The following is a 21,700-nucleotide window of genomic DNA, read 5'->3' on the forward strand; positions in this document are numbered from 1 at the left end:
GCTGTTATTCAGAAAATAATTTCCTTTTTGGGAGGAGGAAACTATAACAACATATGACCAAAAGTCCAATGCATGGTAACCTGTCTCCAAAATTGGCTGAAAACATATAAGTAGAAATAAGAGCAAGAATCCTTCTTCCCCACAGTAGTCTCTCAGTTTCCAAAAATCACTATCACACTGATCTAAAAAAAGAAAGGTATGGTAAGTCTAAGTGAGAAATTCTGAAAAAAAAAAAAATATTAAAAGGTCACGGTTAGCTAAGTTTAGATGTGCTGTGCTATAAGAGTAGCAGAAAGAATGGCAAATTATCAGGAAATACTGCATCGATCTGCAACTCTATACTTCTGACTACAAATCATTAGAAACAAACAAAAGAAAAATAAAAACAAACAAAAAAGCTCACACTCACACACACACACACACACACAAACAAACACTGAAAACTAAAAATAAATAAATAAATAAATAAAATAAAAGAAAGTAGAAGAGTCTGTTTGAGGAAGCCTGCTTGGAATTAGGCTTTTGTAACATTTCCATAGGTGCATCTCCCCTACAGGTCCCCCATAACTCACTTCAACAACCAGAAGGTGATGCCCAAGTGCCTGCTGGACAGTGAACTTTGAGCATCATCCCCTTGTGCTTGCAGGGAAGCTAGTTTCAAGCCACCAAGTACATCTCCAGGAAAAAAAGAAAAAAATAAAAAAAATCTTTATTTTTATTAATGTAATCACTGTCCTGTGGCCTCCTTTCTGAAGCTTGCTGCTGAGTCTTTCAAGAGCCGTAAACATCCGTATGTCTCTCGTCTTGACTGAGAGAGCTTCCTGAAGTTTTCCTAGCTTGCTCTTCTGCGGTTCACAGCTCTGACGTGAACCATCTTTCAGTGGAAAAGCCAGTCACTTCATCTGATCAGCAAGCCAACATTTTGAGGATCATTAGGCAGCCCAGCACAGGAGGATTGTTTTGAGGAACACAGGGCAAATGGAGGGCACGGTGATGGGCACTTCTATTCTGGCATACCCTAAATCCTGAATGCTTGAATAATTTACTCTTATGCATAGATCCTTGGTGAGAGGACAAAACAAGATCTAATAATGTTTCTTTTATGCAAGTCTCAACAAAATCATAGCTCTTGCTTGCCAAATAACAAGGCTGCTGTTCTTCCTTCTTTTTTGAAGGCTTTGTATGAATTTTTGCAGTCTTGGGTTATTGCCCTGGGGAACAGACTATAATTTGAGTGACTGAACATACTGTCTTTGTTTTGACTTTGAACAGGGTCAGTTCTAAATAAATTATGAATAACAAGAAAAATGCAGCAAACAAACACGGAAGCCTCCATGTGACCAGCCCAGACAAGAGCAGGCCTTTTGTATCAAAGCAATTTTTGCAGCGGAAAGTGGATCTGTTCATATTTGCAAACAGCAGTTAAAAATCCTGGTGATGACTGCAAGCTGCACGTTCTTATCATGCTGATGGCTTGTGTGCTTCCTTAACCTTTCCATGAAGGGCTTTCTCAGAAAGGAGCCCCAGTGTGTAGTAAGAAGGTCATACAAGTTCAGATGAAGAAGACACTGGAAGGCTTCAGCATGGGTGGGCCATCAGAACGACCTAAGTAGAAGAGCAGAAGGTCTGTGAAGGGTAATGGGACATTCAGGTCACCACAGATGAATTCCCCCATTGGAGGGGTGGGCAGAAAATGGAGAGATAGGGCTAAGGACAAACGTCCTCTGAATGACAATTGGCAGTAAGGTCTCTGGCAATTGTGTGGGCACTGGGCCGCCCACTCAGGGAGACAGACTCACTTTTCCCAGCTGGGACAGCTGGATAATTTGTGGCTTGCCATCATTCCACAGACGTTGGTTGGTCCTAATTCCCCCCTCATTAATCAGCTGGAGAAGAGCTGTGCAGAGAGGAGTGCTTCTCTTGGTTTCTGCAACACACATTTTCTGCCACTACAGCATGGGTGCCCACAAAACAGGATATGCAGGCTGTGCATTTCCTCCAAGAAGGGATGGAGATAAAGATGTAACTGCATATATGCTGTGGTCACTTTGAGGGGGAGTTTCCCAACTTCCCTCCTCCAGTTTCATACCAAGCTCAGAAGCTTGCAGGACTGAGCATCCCCAGCAAACTCATGGCTGCAGATGCTTCTGGAACTGATTGGCTATTACGAACAAATGTCTAGGGAATTATAAGAAAACAAACCAAAATCTAGTATAATAATAAATATTTATTTATTAACTTTGGTCAGGGATGAAAAATTTCTAGTTAGTAAGAGCTTTATCCCTGTTTTATGCTTCAGAACTCGTTTAATTAGAATTCAATCTTTTTCTGATTTAAACTGAATTCTCTGCTGTAAATCCTAACATGTAAGCAATGTGCTGATATGTGAGAATGAACGAGTGGGCTGGAAATATAAATACTTCAAGGAGTAAAAGAAAAATAGTAAAATTATAAGGTAAAAAATACGTAAATGGCAAAGAGTAAGCGATACTCTGTTTTACATAAAAAAGGTAAGAAAAGGACATCAATTATATTTTTTAATGTAATTATATCTTTTTGATAACTATAAAAGAGTTTGTGGCTGCCTGAGGATACTGTGGGAAAACATCTACATTTTAGCAGTGTTATCTTCTCCGTCTGTTCCTATGACTTCTGTGTACTGCTGTTGTGACAACAGATCAGTTACAGCTATTCTAGTTTCCAGCTGATTTGGGATTAATGGGTCATTTTAAGGCCTTCTCTAAATCAGCTGCATGCTCCACATAAATTATATGTGAGTCAGGGTGTTTTGTTTTCTAAAGTAAAGACAATGTTTTCTAAACCAATGTATTGCTATAGACGTTCAGCCTCATTTTGCCTTATTTGTTCTTTTTCCAATGGAAAGCAGAGAAAAATGTAGTGCAGGATACTGTACAAACGTTCTCTGTTTAGCCGTGTGGTGTTAATATTTTATTCCAGTTCTTTTCAGTGTATAAACTTGGAGCTCAGTGAGGTAAATGGGAAAGCTGGAATTCACAAACATAGCTGCAAATCCCATCAGCAGTTAAAGACAACAGGTCTGAAACACTCCCCAGTGTGTATGAAATCCACAGCACAAACACAAAGTAGTCGCTCTGGGTTAAATAACATTTACAACTTAGATGTAAGAATACTTACAGAAATTATTCCATTTAAGCAAGTTCATCTTTTCCAGAAAGACCCTACTGAGTCACTTGAAACTTTATGTCTGACAGAGAGAGAAGCCAAGAGTGGCTCCAAACAGCCAAGATGTCTTGGTCAAGTGCAAGAGCTGGGTTGTGACAACAGAAGGGGATGTTACGTGGCAACTGAGGAAAAGCAGGAACATGTTTAGCTTCCAGCAGCACTAAAATAAACAGGTAAGAGTGCTTGCCTGGATGGCGATGTGTGTCTGTTTCACACCACAAAGTACTATCTGGGATATCTAAACACATTCCTGGCACATGTTCTTCCAGCCATCCTTCCTCTCCCACATCCATGCCTGGGGCTAAGTACAAGCAACCTTATTCCAGCCACTGTAGCACAGCCACAAGTGGGAAGAAACCCAGTCAATTTTTAAAATTAACTATCAGTCCCAGAGACTCAGCAGTGGAAACTGCAGTGGCATTTAATGGGCTTCACTACATGGATGTGACCTGCACTGTCTTGGTAGGAGCAAGTTCTCTATTCTATCCTGATGTGTTGAGACAACTTCTTGTGATAACTCAAATCTCATCTGCTTCACAACAAAGGTCATAGTTCCATATTTTTTTGGGAAATAAAAAGGAACAGGAACAGGAATAGGAACAGGAACAGGAATAGGAACAGGAACAGGAATAGGAACAGGAACAGGAATAGGAATAGGAAAAGGAACAGAAAAAGAAAAAGAAAAAGAAAAAGAAAAAGAAAAAGAAAAAGAAAAAGAAAAAGAAAAAGAAAAAGAAAAAGAAAAAGAAAAAGAAAAAGAAAAAGAAAAAGAAAAAGAAAAAGATTTGGCCTTACTCAGAGACACCTAATGATGGCAAACGCAGCATCTTCTTTTGTAGCTTGTTCCAGCAACTAAGTCCCACAGCTGAAAATGTCTGTCACTGTTTCTGATTTGAATGCACTTGGATTTAGCTTCCAAATATATATATATATATGTATATTTTCTCACACAGGAAATTACACAGAAATTGCACACAGAAATTGAACCTCCCTTCAGTCTGTTTTTAAGAACTACCAGATTATTCCAGTTTGTGATTACAAGGCATTTTTTCCAGCCTTCAATTCGTCTTGGTAGTTCTTCACTGCAGGTTCCATAGCCTTTCAAATCCTTCTGAAAATCAGGACACCAGAATTACTCGCTGTTATCTATGTTGACAACAGAGCTAAATTTAATTCACTGCTTCTCTGATTATACACCCAGGATCTAGGCTGCTGGCACGGTCCCAGGTGACTGTGCTGCTCCTTGTCCAGTGTCACCTCTCGAGCTGCTGTAGGGAGTTGATATTCCTGAGGATACCATTACCTACCCAGTGGGAATGGCCCAGTTTTTGTCTAGCTGTGGTTCTTTGATGCATGATTCTCATTTGGCTGTAGCATCACAGCACGTTTTGGCTGTGATGCCATACCTGTCAGAGGGCGTGTCCTCCTATTTCTTCTTCCGTCAAGCTTCTTTATCATGCAAACTGGTAATCTTGCCAAAAAGAAAAAAAAAAAAGAAATCAAACTTTTTTATGAACAGATTGATTTTTCATAAAGCCATGTGGATCAACATTAAACTCTCTGCCTTTGCTCCTTTTGTTTTCCAGGCCTTTTGTTATTTTCTGTTTGCTGATGTTTGATGTCAGGCTCAACAGCCGAAGTTAGTCTGCTGCTGACACAGAATCAGTGTGTTCCCACACTTCTGGGATGTGCATGGTGCTCCAAGATCTCTACACAATTATCGTCAAAAAAAGGCCATTCTGCTTTTTCACTAACACCAATATAAATTCTTTTTTTTTTTTTTTTTTAATTACCATCTTTAATAGATTGTCATCTCCTTCTAACAGTTGGCTGGTATCACGGTAAGTATTTTGCTCCTGGTAGAACTACAATTTCTCCAGCAGTCTGTAAGCCTGATGAGAGACAGGCTGTACTGCTTCTGAGCACAGAGCCAGCCAGCACAGCACCCTGCAGTGACCAAAATCAATTGCTGAGGAAAGCTGATAAGGTCAGGTGAATCGCCCCATGTGCTCTGCAGGCAGCCTGCCAGTAGGCTTGTATTTTCTTCTGTTTTGCTACACAGCATATTTTCTAATTTGTATTACTTGTCTTTGCATTCCCTACATTCATGTTTATGTATGTGTACATATATGTACACATTTTTTGTATGTAAACTTTTTTTGTTTGTGTATATGTACATACATGTATACACTCTCACAAGCTCCTCCCTTCACTATTAACAAGCACATAGTTTAGCCAAATCTCTCTTGATTGCAGAAGAGTTGCTTTTTAGCCATGGCTAAGAAAATTTTTGGATATACCACTTCAGTACCTCTTGATGTTTCTTCCCTGTACTGACCTAGCTAAGGGAATCCAAATCCCACTGTAACACAGCTGATTAGCTGTCTTCCATTGCTGGCTTGCTCAGAGGGCACTTTCACACAATCTCCTTTTTTCCTCCCCGTTGATTCACTATTGGTCAATGCTCACCTGAACATGAGCCAGCAGTGTGCCAAGGTGGCCAAGAGTGCCAACAGCATCCTGGCTTGTATCAGTAATAGTGCAGCCAGCAGGACCAGGGAGGTGGTCATCCCCCTGTACTCTGCTCAGAGACATTTCTGCTCAGAAAGAGCAGTCAGGCACTGGGACGGGTTGCCCAGGGAGGTGGTGGAGTCACCGTCCCTGGGGGTGTTCAAGGAGAGGTTGGACCTGGTGCTTGGGGACATGGGTTAGTGGGTGACAGTGGTGGTAGGGGGATGGTTGGACCAGGTGATCTTGGAGGGCTTTCCAACCTGAATGGTTCTATGATTCTATAGTACTGCTCAAGTCCTTAGAGCAATTTTTCAACAACATTGTGGGATATATTTAGAAGGTACATCCATTAATGTCTTGACTGTATAGAAGCCTCTGCAAAAGGAAAAAGATGTCTAGCAGATAACAGGAATACTGTTTACTGTATGCACTGCCATAATCTAATTAAAAACATCAATTACTATATATTCGTAGGCCAAACATGCATGATGTAGAGAGCAAGAGAGAGTACCTTAGATGGGTTTGTCATTTGGTGAGTGCACTGTACAAGAGCATGTGTCATTCATTTAATTTAATGTATGATAACAACTCCTTAACATGATTAGCACTTCTCTAATTATGATTGACGTGAGAAATAGTTCATCAGTCTCTCCACATACGCAGCTTCCATTGATTGTTAAAATGGAAAAGCAAACACATTTGACAGTCAGCAGCCCAGCTTTTTGGAAAGTTCCAAAATCTCTTCCAGCAACATCCCAGTAAATCTTCAGTTGCGTCTGAAATGAGTGGCTTTACTCCTATTCTTCTTCTTTTTTTTTTTTCCTTTTTTTTTTTTTTTTATTTTACAGCGGGTGGCATTTGGCTCTTGTGTTGACATGGTCTCCAACAGGTGGCTTTAGCTGTACAGTTACCAAGCGACAGTGGTGACAGCAATAATCTGCTCCTGTAATTGAAATATATGAGGTATGACAGAGTTAAAGGACACCATAAAGTACAAGAGAAAGATATACAGATAAGCTCTGGTCAGTTCTCTCTCTGCCTCTCTCTCTCTTTTTTTTTTTTTTTTTTTTTTTTTCTGATGAGCTTATCAGATCTCTTCTCATAAAAAGTCCTATTTTTCCCATTCTCTGACTCCAGCCTTTGCCTAAGGGCATTCAGAAGGCAAACACTGTGCATATTTTTTCTAAAACTTCCAGGAGCTGCAAGACAAGGGATTTATATAGAATGCCTTTTCTCTTAAAAAGTAACCCTTTGGTGCTCTTCAAAATTTGCAACTTTTTTTTTTGTTATTTTTTTTTGGTGTATATGGAGTACCAAATGCAGCTGTATGACAGTATCATCATATAGGACCTTGATTTTTTTTTTTTTTTTTTTGTGTGTTAAATCAGTCCTTTGTAGGAGAAGGAGTGGACTGTCACTTGTGTTGGGTTGCTGACAGCCTGGGGAGTGTGTCACAGATATTGGCTTGACTCTCTAGACAATTAAGTGAGCTGCAGAGCCCCCAGCCTGGCTCCAGGTTGGGGCCACTTCTTCCCTGTCAGAAGGCTTCAAAATGAAATCTTCATACTCAGCCAGCAGAGAGGGCTGGAAACTGGTACCTGTGGTCTGAGACTTCAGAATTGTTTTGAGGAAAGGGGAGGAAGTAAGGTGAGGGACAGGATGAAAAACCCAAATGTGAACCTGCCTCTTTGTAGGCTTGGAAATTCTTTTTTCTTCCTTCCTTCCTTCCTTCCTTCCTTCCTTCCTTCCTTCCTTCCTTCCTTCCTTCCTTCCTTCCTTCCTTCCTTCCTTCCTTCCTTCCTTCCTTCCTTCCTTCCTTCCTTCCTTCCTTCCTTCCTTCCTTCCTTCCTTCCTTCCTTCCTTCCTTCCTTCCTTCCTTCCTTCCTTCCTTCCTTCCTTTCTTTCTTTTTCTTTCTTCCTTTCTTCCTTTCTTCCTTTCTAGGCTTGCAAACCCAAAGATTAGCTTCTGTAACCACAGTGATAATTATATAACAGAGCATTTATAAGTGTGTGCTTATACTCTTATGGGCATTGCTTTAGCAGTATAAAAAGCCTTTAGACCATCCCTAGATGGTAGTGTTTGTTCAGACCAAAACCCTTCTCTAATACCATGATTTCTCTGTGATATCTAGACCCAGATACCTGGCTGAATGCAGAAGTTATTGGTGAACAAGGTGGAACAGGGGACTACAGAGTATGAAAGGAGAAGCAGATCTGCCCTCTTGTGTAAAAGGCATCTACTGCATCTTTTTTTTCTTGAATCTGAAATTAATTTACTCCTTGTAAAAATACATGAGGAGAATATGGGAATGTTTTGAGCAATTTAACTTTACCATGAAGTGAAAATGAGAAAAGACAGGATGAAGGCTGACATTCACACTTTAAAGGTGATTTATATCTATGAATTAGTTTGTAAACCTAAGGGTTTATAAATAAACTAATGTGAGTAGTTTGGACGTGAGAAACTACTCTAAATACTTGGGCTATCAGACTTGAAACTGTGAAAATATGAGAAAAACAAAAACTCTAAGAGGGATAAACCTAATTACCAGGGAAACTCAACCAGCTGCAAATTATTATCCATTTAAAGTAAGCTGCTTTTTTTTTTTTTATGGGTGAAAAAAATAGCTTGAGCATTTTCATTTCACTCATCACAGCAGTAAAGGCTTTTAGACAAGATTTGGGCTGAGGCAAGCATATTTTGCCAGTCTTAATTAAACCAGAAAGGGACACAGGGCAGCTGACTTCATAGGGTTGGTAAGGTTAAGCTGAGTTTCTCTGTCCTCGTCCCCACAGCTGTTTTCTTCAGAAACTTCAAGGCCAGCAGCTCTCTTAGACCCTCACCTTCCCAAATCCCATGTATTAAGCACTGTAAAAAAATACTAACCCTTGAAAGCTTATCTGAACGGCAATATCAAAAGATTAGACTCTTGGCAAAAAAAAAAAAAAAAAAAAAGATGAAAAAAAGGAAAAAATAGAAAAGAGAAAAAGAGAAAAGAGGGGGGAAAAAGAAAGAAAAGAAAAGAAAAGAAAAGAAAAGAAAAGAAAAGAAAAGAAAAGAAAAGAAAAGAAAAGAAAAGAAAAGAAAAGAAAAGAAAAGAAAAGAGAAAAAAAAAGGAAACAATAAAGAAAAAGAGGAAAAAGAAAAAAAAAAAAAAAGAAAAAAGACAAACTACCACTGCAGAAGAACCTTTGAGAAGACCATGAATTTACGGCTTAATAGGGCAATTTGGTGTGAAATCTGGATGCAGTTTTTAAACGTAGGCCACAGCAAAAAGTTTATTTACATTTTGTCTCTTCTCATCCAGTAATGCACTTGGTCTGATGACATCACTTCTTCTCTACTTTCAATGAAATAACAATTACAGCTTGGGCCTGAGGATATAATACTATGCAACAAAATGAATAAACTCTGCAACAGATAAGAATTCCATCATCCATAGAAACGATAAATGCTGTTTAGGTATTTTTTCATACAATTTTCACACTTCTCTTTCTCCAGAGTCCGTTGTAAGTGGCCCAGAGAAATAAGCCATAGAGTGGTCTCACAAGAGCTAGACTACTTTCCTCTGCAGCAAAATTACGCCAACAATACATGTGACCCACTAGACTGTTTCTAGTATAATTTCATTATGAACACCCCCCCTTGTTTCCCCCTTTTCCCTAGGACACGCATGAATTAAAAAAAAAAAAGTGAATGAAGTAAATTTTCTGCCAATTAAATGAAAACAATTACTACAATTACTATTCTGGTTTCTTCTTCTCTGCTGATGGTCAACTGACTCTTTACCCATGTTAATTTGATTATTGCAGACTTGGGAGTCTGTGGATTTTTTTATTTTTATTTTTATTTTTTTCCTTTTCTTATTAAACTACATATTTAGTCCCTGTCTAACATTTGAGACTGCAGTTTGAAACGCCAGTGATCTTGAAGCTCTGTTTCGTCTTTGCTGGGGCCATTCTCTCTGTGCTGTGTGACCAGCATAGGGACAGTTAAACAGGCTACAAAGGGATATGTCTGGGCAGACTGTGAGAAAGGCAGATCAAATGTTTACATAGAATCGTAGAATCAAAGAACAGCTCTGTTTGGAAGGGACCTTAAAGATCATCTACTTCCAACCCCCTGCCATGGGTAGGGATGCCACCCACTAGACCAGGTTGCCCAAAGCCTGGTCGTGAACTCCTCCAGGGATGGGGCATCCACAGCTTCTCTGGGAAGCCTGTGTCAGGCCCTCCTGGTCCTTCTGCCACCAGTCCTCAGTAGCAGCACAGCCCCAGGACTCTTAGAGAAGCCAAGACATCCTCGAGAGGTCTTTGGGCCATCACAGCACTGCCCCTGTTGCTTGCTATTTCTGCAGAGGTGTCTGTCTCCCTTGCAGTCATTTCACCGTGGATGCTTTTAGTGTAACTTTGAACTTGTATATTTTAAAAATGGGAGGAATTTGCAATAGAGTCAGCACATGGCAATATCTGGATGACTAATAGCCAGCAGAGGTTAATGTCCCTTAGCTTCCTCACAGGCCATCAACCCCTAGAGCTGTTCATTAATTGCCTGAAATAGCCTATGCCATGGTCATTACTGCTTAATTATTCAGATAAAATGAATAATATCAAGTCTAAGACTTCAGTTTTCAGAAATTGAGAACTCTGTCTCTTTTCTTTCCCAGGCAGGTTGCAGGCACATTCTACATTCAGTCCAGCATTTTTTTTTCTCCCTGCTTTAATAAATGATGCTTCATGCCTGTTGAGCTTTCATAAAGGTAAGGACATTTCTTACCTATTGGATAGCCTATAGAACAGACAAATAACCAGCTTATATTCAGTTATTGTTGCATGACTGAACAAATAACCACGGAAATCAATCACGGCAAGTAATAAATGAACAAACCGGAACTTATAGGAAGAGCTAAACTCAAACTACAGAGCAGATGCAGAATATGACATGGCCCTACTTTCTGGTCCCCAGCTACCTGAGAGGCACTTTGAGACCACACTCCTGAGTTTCCTTTCCTGGAGGCCAGAAAGCTGGGGGAAGCTGTGTTTCATTAAGGTACCTAACTCGCACCACCCAAGTCTTCACTACCCAATGCTCCTTGACGTGTCCTTCTACGGGATGGTGGTGACCTCCATCAGATCCCTGCAATAGATAAGGCACCTGATATCCCAGGTGTACTTCTTTCCTTACCAGGACAAAAGTCTACATGGGGTCTTTGTGCATCTGAAGCAAAATGTATGTGTACTTTTTGTTAGCGCCAAGGAGGGGTATCTGACCTCAAAACTGCCGAAGCAGTGAGTGCCAAATTCATCATAACCCAACTGATGCTCTGTGCAAGAAATGGTGCACCAGATCCTCCCTGCGTGGATGCCTACACAATAGCGGCCCAGAATTCCCTCCTGGGCACGTTTTGTCTGGTGAAAATCTGTGGCCAGCAAAGTGGAAAAGATCACACTTGTCAGTCATAGCAGTTTCTTCTGCTTCAAAGATCAGTGAATTTGTTAGTTTGTAGAGTCCAGAGAAAAGAGGCACCAGCAGCCAGTCCAAGCATGATGGTTCATTATTAAAGGTTCAGAGAGGTTTGGATCCAAGGTTTTGAAACACTTCATCAAAGATCACTTTCCAGCTATTAATTTTCATATCCCAGTGCATGCTTAGGTTTCTGAAGCTTCTTCTGACCATGGTATAGTTCAGAGTATGGAAATTATTTGCAAGCCAATTGTCCATTGCAAGGTGTGTTTATTACTTTCTTTACATTCACTCAAAAACAAAAGCATATGACAGGTCTGTGTGCCTTACATCTGACAGCTCTTTTGCCAAGGCAGATGAGCAGACCAAGATTTTAGTTTAGGAAAGTGTGTGGGGAAAACTTCCCATCTGATTAAAACAATGGTCATCATCTCCTCAGCTGCTTCTTTTATGAACAACATTTTGAGAACGTGTCTCTCTTCCTGTTTATGTTCACATATAAGGCACGGGTTGATGAGTGGTGTGTTTCAGGGTCTGTGTTCAAAGCATGCTGATGTTGGGTCTTTGGGAGAAATCAGCCTCGTGTACATAACGCCCTATAAATCAGCCAAAGAGTCCAGCATGCATGTAGTGACCTGCGGGATTTCATGATCTGCTTCTCAATATAGCATTTTCTTCAGATTCTGCTGGACACAGTTGGATATTAGCCTCTCACATTTCAATACACAGATAAATGCCATGTGAGGTTGTCAAGAAAGGATAAGAACAAGAAAACAAAAATGTTAGAGAATGGATGCAACATGGATATGTTTGCATTGGTAAATTAAACAGCAACAGGATATGAGCCTGAGCTTCTTCTAGGTGACCATGCAGCTTGTCAGTAGCATTTTCCCCAAAGTGTTTTGGCCAAGACAGCCAGCAATCCCCTACACCATGGCTGGGAACAATTCAGAGGTTAGGATGTGCAGGGACAATGCCAGCAGGAGTCTGGACATGGCCATGCTGGGGAGCTTTGAGAGGAGGAAGGAGAGGTCATGGTGTCTAGCTGGCTGGATATGAGAATACATTACCACTTTGTTTCCAAGATGGAATCAGTCCCTTTTCCATTTTGCACTAAGTGTAAACATGGATTATGGGCCTAAAAATTGTGAGATTTGTAATCCTAGTCCTTTGAGAGATTTGTTGCATGACATCCAGTTCATTACTGGGTTTGTACTAATTGAGATCCCTGTTTGCAGACAATTGTCTTTTATTAGATCTGTGCTCCGGGACAACCATGCATGTGTACATACATTGAAAATTGTAAGAAAAACGCACAAAATGTTAGCTAGCTCTTTGGGTTTTGAAGATTTTGAAGATGGGAAGATGTAATGAAGATTAAGTCAAATCTGAAAGCTGTACATGTAACATTTGATTTACTGGGTAGTGAAAGTAACATTTTCCCGTGGGCTTTGTCAGCAGCCCACAGCAACAGACAAGATTTGGACAAGGTTGTAGTGAAGGTGATTCCTGGGGTGGGCCCAAAGCTGTGAGAGGGGGAGTTAAGATCCAGTTGCTATGTTTCCCTGCTGCCTCCTGGCTGCCAGAGACACCACAGCTACACAGAAGCCTTCCCATCACTCCTTGCCCTGGTTTCTTACCAGTTACTCAATAACTTCTGCATTATCACCAGGGAAGGCCAAATCTTAAAACTCCCTGTTTGCTTTTTTTTTTTTTTTTTTTTCCCCGTTGTTATTTTCATTTTAGTGCCTCACCAGTGGCAGAAACAAAGTCCCTGGTTCAGAGTTCACTGAAAAAAAATGAAGAGGCAATGCAGAAAGCAGGAAGAAATGGATGAGTGGAGAGGAGGATGAAGAAGAACGTCCTGCATCCCTTTGGTTGCATCCTCTGACAGCTCTCTTATATGCATATATCCACCATGCACATCTTGAGGATCCAGAGTATGTGTTATTGCTACCATATTACTGCGCTACCTGTCAGATCCATGACAGATTTGAGCTTCAGAGGGGAGATGGTAAGAATACAAAAAGCTTTTTTCATGCATTGCAGAGCTGCAAAAGGAGAGGCAGCAGAATGGGAGCAGTAAACAGAGAAAGAAAAGATGTCCGTGGCTTTATGGGGGATAGAGGGGTGGGAAGGGAAGATCAGAAGGGCATTTGCAGAGGCAGGACTACATAGGGTCTTGATAGTGGAATAGAGATGTCTGATTTTTTTTAAGCTGTGTGGGTCAGGGAACACAGGGTGGGAACACAAAGGGGCAGACAGATGGTGTGTTCAGTCTGAAGGAAGCAGTTCCTTTTCCAGAGGTGGGTCAGCAACTAAGAAAGTATTTTTGTCCAAATGTGTTCATTCTTCTCTAATAAATATGCTACTGGGAATTCCCAATGACTGTGGGATTATGGAGGTGTGCTTCTGGCAGCTTCACTTGTATAATAATTCTCCATCCTTGTTGCACAGTTCAGACTCACACGACTCATCTTGGTGCTGCTCCAAGGAGAGCTAAGACCATAAATCTGGAGATGAGGTGGTAGCACCACAGGTTGGATCCTATCAAAAATGGCTCTGATTTGGTCATCCAAAAGGCAGCATCTGACATCCTCCAATGTGCTACTTCTCAGGATGGGACAGGGGCTGACATGCCAGGCACATATCACCCATGCTCCAATAGGTCCCGATCGGTGGCACACTGCCCTGTAACAGCCTGGTATCCCGATGTCTGCCATGCCCTAGGACACCTCATTTCAGACATCTCTCCTAATGATGTGCTGTCCCTTGCATCAAGCGAAAAGAAATTTGACAGTACAGATGAAACAGAAAAAAACTTTCAGGCTTCCACTTTCTCCACTGAATTAATCATCTCTGGCAGATTTGTGGCTTCCTCTGACCCTCAAGTTTTACTGTCTGCTAGCACATCAGGCACTGATTTTCCTCTTTCTTTCCCCTACAGCAAGCATTACAATGATCCTTCTCAAAGCTGACAGGGGCAGGGCTGATTTCCAGTAAAAGGGCACCATACTTAGCTGCACAGGGTAAGCGAGGTTAGGGAAATAGGTACATGGGAATAATGACAGCACAGAGGGCAGCAGACTTGCAATATGTTTATACAGTTAAATGTAACCAGTTCAGACACTAACATTTCTATTTTTTTTCATTGCTCACAGAAAAAAAAAAATATCTCCCTACTTGCCGTGTTTTCTCTCTGTGAGCACTTTCCTATTCTCCTTAACCTCTGTGTTGCAGTGCAGCGAGGCTGTGTACACGTAGATATGCTCCCTACCCTGGGGAAGATCCAAGATAAGCAGAGAAGTGACACACAAACGGCAAGGGGGAGAGAGCGATCTAATCGACTAGCCGCAAGCTTGGTAGGGTGAGATAGGAAAAGCACACAGAGCAAAGGGAAGCAGGTTTCTGCTGGGAGAGGCGTGCTGCTCTCCCCTTTCTCCTGCTTGCCCTTGTCTTTTCACTCTCTTCTCCCTCGTGCCCTTGTCCGTGCTTCCCAGGCTGAGACCGTGCGAGACTCGGGGGAGGTATTGCTGACGCGGGACTTGTGCAGGTTTTGGCTGGTTTGCCTGTTTTCTTGTGTCATTTGCTGCCTGCCTCTCCTCACTGCCTCCAGCCTGGCACAGCAATTTTGGCTGCTTCTTGCTGAAATTGGCTCCCCTCCTTTCTTGCTGTCTGGTGAATACCTAACACCTGCCGGTGGTCCTTGGATTTTAGCTTTTCCATATGTCCTCCATATTGCATGAAAAGGCGTAAAAAAGGGCCTTTTCCCCCCTCCTCTCCTTTCCTCACCCCTAAAGCTCTTTTCAGGTGCCGTATCTGAACCCAGCAATACCAAATCATTTCCTGTGCTCTCACTTCACTGTGTAGCTCATCCGTGGGTGGGGTGAGAGAAGACACAGCTAGAAGTAGTTCCCCGCACTGAAACATTTTGTTTTCACACTTTGGGTTCCACCTCGGCCTGTTTTTCAAACTCCCCTTTTCTAAAACATTAAAGCTTAAGACAGAAGCTGAGTACCTTTGCTTCAGAACAAAGCAAGCATTTCACATCATAAACTGCAAACTCTTTTTCTGTCTGTTCCATCCACCTGGAAAATCATTTGGAGAGCTAGGAACAGCCTCAGGGCTTCTCATCTCTTAGCTCTACTCCAGGTTCCCGGTACAGTAAGAGATCTCAAAAGGTTTGACATGAATGCAGTGGACTTCCTTTACCATGAATATCTTGGCTTTGAAAGTGTGAGACGGCGGATAGACAAGCACTTGGCTGAGCATCTCTACTCTTCTGATCCTTGTTTCCATCCTCCTTGCTCACCACCAGTCCTGAGAAGAGCTGTCAGACCACAGCTACCCATTTCACACCTCTCTGGGACATGTAGGACCAGGGCACTGGAGCTGTGTATTCATCCCTGGCTCTCACCCAGGTCGTCTGTGCACACTTGGATGAGTCCACAGATCCTCCAGCACTCCACGCCACACTTAGCAGAGCTGATTTCTTTTCTCTCCAGGACTTCTCCTATGTAACTACTGTAAATCCTTCAGTCCAGATTCATGGACTTACCTTTACACATGGGAATCAAATGGCTGATAAATGGCTCATCCCAGTCATTGTCTCCATTTGCGGTCATTAGGAGGCCTGGAGATTAGCCTACCAGGGGATTGATAGATATGGGGTGAGATGTACTGGTCTGGGCATGAGTCTGAGCTGCTGTGCCCCTTCTCCAAGCCCATGGCAGCTGGTGTAAAGGTGTAGAAGCCGGGGCATGTATGGTACAACAAGCCAAAAAAATAAAAACAAAAATACATATAAATTAGCCACAGTGACTTCAGATTTGGACTCCCTTCAAGCAAATGTGTGAAATGCGGTGGAGATTTTACATCCATCTGTTGAGAGGACTTTGTCTGCTACCCGTAATGAAACTCTTCTCAACAGCAATTAAATTGTTTGGCCTTGGAATAAACTGCATGTTCTTTGAGTTCTCGGGGAAGAAAATGTATCTGTGGCTGCAGCTGCGCAGACATGCCTTCTGATACCACATCACACTGAAGGGGCTGTTTACCTTCTTAGGGCACGGATAATAAAGGATAAAGATTTCTAAATCAACTTTTGAAAAGACTGCTTCAAAAACACCCCAGCCTCATTAATTCAGACCCAGCGAGCTTGAAAAGGCTAATTTTGCTGACCCATCTCAAAAAAAGCCCTGAGATTTAAGCAAAGGAAAGATCCCAGTGAAGTCAGCAGGCTTAAAACTAAGGACAGGCTGGTGGGATCTGCATGTACACAAGGCTAAAAGTAGGCAGACATGCTTTGTCAGGATGAAGCCCTGCTGTCAGACCCATTGAGGTGACCCGATTTCTTTGCAGGACTCTGCAGGGGAAATGTGCTCTCCTGCAGCTCATCCCCTCCCTGCCATTTCATTAATCCTAGCTCTCCCACATCGGACTTCATACAGAAAGGATTTTGAAGTACTGCTGAGGGTCTAGGAAGCCAAACCTCATTTTGCTGTGCAGTTCAAGAGGAGGTTGTTGACTCAAGCAAAAATCCCTGCTGTGTGATTTTCTGCACAGTTTGAGGACTGTGATGGAGACGGAGACTTGCCTTGTCCTGTTCTCCATCAGAGAGACATCTTACCCCTGCAGGGTGCAGGATAACTTCCCCACAGGGAGAGGCAGCTCAAGCAGGGGCAAAATCTTAGGGTTTTTTGTGCCCTCAGAATGGCATAGCAGAGGTAAAGCTTGAGACTTAAAATCCACCAGACAACAGACATGCAGCTGCTCACCTCTGGAGCATGGGCAGGAGCAGGGCAGCAGCTACAGCTGGTGCAAGGAAGTAAAGCCATTTGGTTCTTGCTTTTGCCTGGCAGCTGGCTGAAAACAGGACTAGACTGCAGGAATTCCTGTCCTATGCCCAGCCCTGACTTTGTTATGCAGATGTGTGCATGTTACCTGATTTCCATTCTCCACAACTTCCTCCTCGCTAATACGCAGTTAATATTTATAAATACTTAATGAATGCACAGTTTATGTGTATGCACTTCACTGTGGCTCTGCAGATTAGTTAACCAAGCTATGGCCAGATCCTCCCTTGCCTACAAATTTGTATGGCTGCAAAAAAGATTGCAGTTTACCTGGTGTAAATCACTCAGAAAACTGTGATTTAATTGAATTTTATAAACAAAGTCTTCAATACTAAAATATGTATATATTATTTTGAGTACTTTTCTTTAGAGAAGGAGAATTGGTAAAACAAAACACCATGTAAAATGCAGAATAAGGACATTCAGTGAGTAGTGAGCACTCTAGAAGAGGGTGAATGAAGGTACTTGTGTCCCTGAGCGTGCCTCTGCCCATCGCGTTGTTTGCATGACTGCCTTCATTCAATCAGCTAAACATCACCTAAGGATGTACTTAAGGTAAATTCAGTGCTGGATAACAACCCGTCCACAGCAAATCTGATTCTTAGCAGGAAACCACCGAGGCTGCCTGCTTTTTCCATGCCCCTTATTTCTGAAAGTAATGGGCTTGCAGAGCCCCCTCTAACCACCAGAGGTCAGAAGCAAAACATCGCAGCCCCGCCACGGAGCCCTGTTTTCCTCAATCGGTGCCCCGGAGAGGGAGAAGTGGAAAATCAGCAAAAACACTGCTTCATTCACAACGAGGAAAATGAAGACCATATTAGAAAGGATCCCGAGCAATTCAGAGGGAAAGAGGCAAGTTTAGCAATGAAACCATCAGTCTGCAAGCGTGGGAGATGGGAGACGGGCAGGGAGATGTGCTCTGCACCCTTTGCTGAATATAACAATGATTTGTTGACGTTTGTTGTCCTTTTGTGTTTGATTATTCATGAATGCTAATGTAGGAAACTTCCCGTGCTTTTCAAGAATGTGTGCAGAACCGAAAAGCCCCATCAAAACCTGTGTGCATATTCAAAAAAGGCACTTGCCTGAAATTGTGCTTTTACTATTTGCAAGCACATTTCTGGAACGCTAAAAAAGCATCTGAGCAATGAAGAGAGGGAATTTTCCCAGCCATAAAGCCTGTATCAGCTCACAAACAAGAAACAAGACCACTTGATCTCATTGATCAGCTGTAAGACTGCAAAACTGGGACGGCTGCAGAAAACCCAGGGTGAAAATCGGCTCAGGTATCCTACACCATAAACCTTTAAACAATTATTAAAGTCAAGGACTGCAAACTGCATGCAGATTGTTTGCAACAGGCAATGTGCCTTATCAGACAAATTACTCATGACATAACACAATCTCCTCTCCCTGCCCCTTTGACCACTCTAGCAGGCAACATATGTTGGGAAAGAAAGGGTCAAGGTTGGTAAAACAAAATGGTATTATTTTATTTGTATTTTTTTAAATTCAGGAAGTGTCAAGCCAAGCAACTGTGTGGCAGAGAAAGTACCTGGCTCTGCTGTAAAGCAGAGCCATGTCCTGGCTGGAGTTCTGCGCACTGTCATTTACTGGTGGCCAGGATTAGTCATCTCCTGCGAGGGATACACTTGAGGAGAGGGAAATAGCATTAGACAAAGAAAGAATGACACTAATGAGGCAGAATGTCCCAATTCCCTCTATGGTTCTACAGCTCTACAACACACGTACTTTCAATATAAGTATAAAGGAGCAATTATATTCATATTTTGAAAAACAAGTTGCTCTGAGAAAACTCCATAGTCTGTTTTTACTGAGACATAAGGTTCTTGAATAAAATGAGGTTTATTTTTCAGAACTGGTAAAACACATTTCTGAGCAATGACTAAAAGTGTGCTTCATCTTGCAGTGAGTTATTACTTACCCCTCTGAAAGAGAAGTTTATTACAGAAATCCTGACAGCTCATTAACCACCTTCCTAAAGAACTGTTGTGCGGTAATAAAACTCGCATCACTCCATCTTCACAGCAAAAGGAAAGATAAAATGAGCAGAATGTTTGCATATTGCCTTCGATCAGCAATCACAAAACAAAACAAAACAAAAGAAAATAAAAAAAAACAGGTCCCCCAAAACCCAGCTTTGTGCCGTAGTGGAGTTGTGATAGGACCAGGGAAATGAATGCCTTCTGCAGAGAAAGGCCACCCCACCAGGGCTCCTCCTTACTTGCCTCGCTGAGGACCAGGTGCTGGAGTCAGCTCCAGCTATTATTATGCATTTTATCTGACCTTGGTGGGAAGGTGCCAAGGAGCACTTGTTGCAGGAATCAGGTTTGATTCATGTAGCACTCGGCCACCTCCTTCAAGGTCTTCTCAACCATTCCCATCGACTAGGATTTCATCCTTCCTCTTTCTAGGGGGCTGTTGGTGTGCAGATAGGCACAAGTCCATCTTCTGCTGCCATAAAGCAGCTGTTTTTATTTTCTTTATTTTTCTTTCTTTCTGATAACCTTCGAGATCATCAGGTCCAACAGTCTACCTGACCTACTGAGTCCCATCACTACACCTGACAGCTTCCCCTTTTTTTGAACCTGTTCCTAAAAATCTAACATAAAAGAAGCTCAGCAGTTTCTGCAGGTTCTAGGATTTAGCTACACCTTTGCTGATGCAAATCAGGCCAATTATCTTGCATTCTTCGCTTAGCAGACAGAGGAAGTCTGATCTTCCTCGTTTTTATTATAACCTTTGATGAGCTGGGTGACTGGTTCCTGCCCTCCCTCACCCCCTGTCCTCCAATCTTCTCCAGAATAAGCACAGCAAAATCCCTGAATTTATGCACAAGTAATATAACTCTCCTATCATATTTCATTTTCTCCTTAGGCCTCTCTGCAGCTTGTCATTATCTGTCTTTAAAGTGTGGTTATCAGCCCTGGCCAGAGGAACACCCTAGCCGAGGCCTTATCATTATGAATCAGAGCATGTTAAATAGTTCCGATGCCTTGCACATGACATCCCTGCCAGAAGATCCAAGAATGGGAGTTGCCTTTTCTGCAGCAACATCACACACACATTTTTAGTTTGTGAATCACAGCAACTGCCAAATTCTTTTCCACTGCACTGCTGACTTACTGTTAGCTCTCCATTGTGTATTTCTGTATTTGAATCTAATGGCTAAAGGAAGAATTTTGCATTTCTATTTACTGAGACCTTACAAGCCTTGAGTTACTTCCCCAGCCTGTCAAGATCATTTTAAATGTTATCCCTGTCCTCAGAAGTATCTACATTATTTTCCAGCTTTCTGTCACTTACGAACAACAGAAAAATATTTTCTGTTCCATCTGGCAAATTGCCTAACAAGACCAAATCTAAGGTAAATCTCCACTGAATATTATTTGAAATGCATCCCAATTTGACAAATAAATAAATAAATAAATAAAACTCTGCATGTGTTTTTCCCTCAGTGTTTTTCTCTCAGTCCACCTATGAGCTAGGTGTCTAAACATCTGTCACAGCCAGTGGAGGCTGGAGACCAATTTTGCTCATCCTTGAGTAAGCACAACATGGTCAGGCATGGTCAGGTAAATTCATCCCTAGGCTCCCTTGGCTGCATTGGCTAATTGCTCTGGTTGCCCAGAAGTACTCGTACCATGATGCCCTCACAGCAGTCTTACAAGGCTGACAGGTCGGACGCAGGATGTATGGGAGGTCCACCCGGCTTTGAAGTGGTAGTTGAAGGTCAGCCAGGAGACATGCAGGTGGCACAAGACACTTTTATGTGGGCAACTGCAGTGAGCCCTAAATGTCACTGCAAAGGAAACATAGAAAGCTATCTTATGTGTGGACACCTCCACAATAAAAAGAGAAATCTCTCTGTATGAACCACAAATCTGATGCTGCATCTTGTCCTACCTATCTTCATTTTTGCTTAGGGGAATGCCATAACGAGCAGTCTGAAAAGCTGTATGAAAATCAAAGCAAATCAAGTTTTTTATCACTTAGGCCAATTATTTTCTCAAAGACTGGAATTAGATTGGGTTTACATCATTCCTTTCGATAACTCCACAATCTCTGGTTTTCAATCACCATATTATGCATTAGGTGCTTCTGTGGTGTTCAGTTAACTAGCTGTAAGCATCGAAGTTATATTCCCTGAACTCTTGTTTTTAGGAGTCTTCCAAACCTGTTAAAAAACATGCACCGTATTTGCCATTCTACATTTCTCTCAGCCGTCTATAAAGTCTTGAAAATAATTGTTAGAGACTTGAAAATTGCTTCAGCTAGCCCTCCAAGTTTTCCAGTGTGTGTTTCTCTGGGTGTTACCAATATGAACACCTCTATTTACCTAAATGCTGTTTAATCTCTTCTTTTGCACGTTCATCCTGATTTTTCTCCCCATTATTGAAATTAATTGTGGTAAGAATCTAGGTCCAGTTAACCTTTTTTTTTTTTTTGTGAGGACTGAGGCTGCTGAATACTTTGTCCACTGTTGCTCTTCTCCCTTGTGAGATGTCGGACCTGTGCTTTCCTTTGTCTTCCTCTTGTTCTCCTGTATTCCTTGGTGTCCTCCCTGCTCCTTGCTGTTTGAAACATATTTTACAACTTGTTTGTTCTCAATTCAATATTATATATTATGGATGTGACGCCTAGT

The 21,700-nt window shown here is 41.9% G+C and overlaps 2 long non-coding RNA genes across 2 annotated transcripts in view; both read left to right on the plus strand.

Moving 5' to 3' along the window:
- Positions 1–8,667, plus strand: part of LOC140000718 (uncharacterized) — a 31,597-nt gene extending 22,930 nt beyond the window's left edge. The window contains exons 2-4 of the long non-coding RNA XR_011805890.1: positions 3,234–3,377; positions 6,564–6,678; positions 7,848–8,667. This is a non-coding gene — a long non-coding RNA (uncharacterized lncRNA). The remainder of the gene's footprint in view (positions 1–3,233; positions 3,378–6,563; positions 6,679–7,847) is intronic.
- Positions 8,668–8,706: 39 nt separating this feature from the next.
- Positions 8,707–21,420, plus strand: LOC113839965 (uncharacterized). The gene is made up of 3 exons (XR_011805892.1): positions 8,707–9,178; positions 10,383–10,475; positions 12,926–21,420. It is a non-coding gene; the product is annotated as an uncharacterized lncRNA (long non-coding RNA).
- The last annotated feature ends 280 nt before the right edge of the window (positions 21,421–21,700 follow it).

Source organism: Anas platyrhynchos, chromosome 1, assembly GCF_047663525.1.
Source record: "Anas platyrhynchos isolate ZD024472 breed Pekin duck chromosome 1, IASCAAS_PekinDuck_T2T, whole genome shotgun sequence".
NCBI classification, from domain to species: Eukaryota; Metazoa; Chordata; class Aves; order Anseriformes; family Anatidae; genus Anas; species Anas platyrhynchos.